The sequence below is a fragment of the Tarenaya hassleriana genome, unplaced genomic scaffold, assembly GCF_000463585.1.
Source record: "Tarenaya hassleriana unplaced genomic scaffold, ASM46358v1 Cleome162, whole genome shotgun sequence".
In the NCBI taxonomy this organism is placed as follows: Eukaryota; Viridiplantae; Streptophyta; class Magnoliopsida; order Brassicales; family Cleomaceae; genus Tarenaya; species Tarenaya hassleriana.
The window spans coordinates 212081-212869 of record NW_010965040.1 but is presented as its reverse complement, the minus strand read 5'-3'; positions in this window follow the sequence as shown (position 1 = coordinate 212869).

The window sequence follows — 789 nt, the reverse complement described above, 5'->3', positions numbered from 1 at the left end:
TGTTCCCGTTTCGTCTGTGATGTTCCGTAGTCTATGTTTTCCACTCCTTTTGCTCTCTTTTATGCATGAATACCTGTTTTGACACCAAAGAAAATAACCAAGCAATTTCGAGACCAAATGTGCTCTAGAATGCCTATAAATATGCAAAACCGAGTAAAATGTACTAGACATCCTATACCAAAATATCACCAAAATACATGTTATCAAACTCCCCCAGACTTAAACCTTTGCTCATCCTCGAGCAAATACTCCGTGAAAAGCGGTCTGAAAGGAGGGCGAGACAATGACATAAGTCAAAATGATAATCGAGAGCGAAACCTCTATCCGACCTAGATCCCCGTGAACAATGATCAAGTATGTCTAGTATGATCTCCCTCTCTAAAGGATAGTCTTTCCTAGCTATGGGATCTATACCGCTACCAAGAACCAATCCAAGAACTTCAATCTAATCGTATCTAGTCTACGCTTTCAGTATCTAGTCTACGCTTTCAGTATTCATTCTTTTTCTTCTTCTTTTTTTTCTTTCATCTAGCTAGTTTTTTTTCTTTTGCTAGCATCTCGGGTTCCTAGGACGTTGAAGTTGAAGGGTTCCTAATCAATTTTTTTTCGATTTTGTTTATTGGATAACCCGACCCACAACTTAGACCCGAACCATCTAATCGATGCACTCATGTCCTCGAACGATTTTCGTTGACGAGATAATAACAGCGGAGTGTAGAGATGCTCACTAGCTTTTTCTGCACATAAAGAAATAAAAATGCATTTGATAATAGACTTTACCGATTCCAG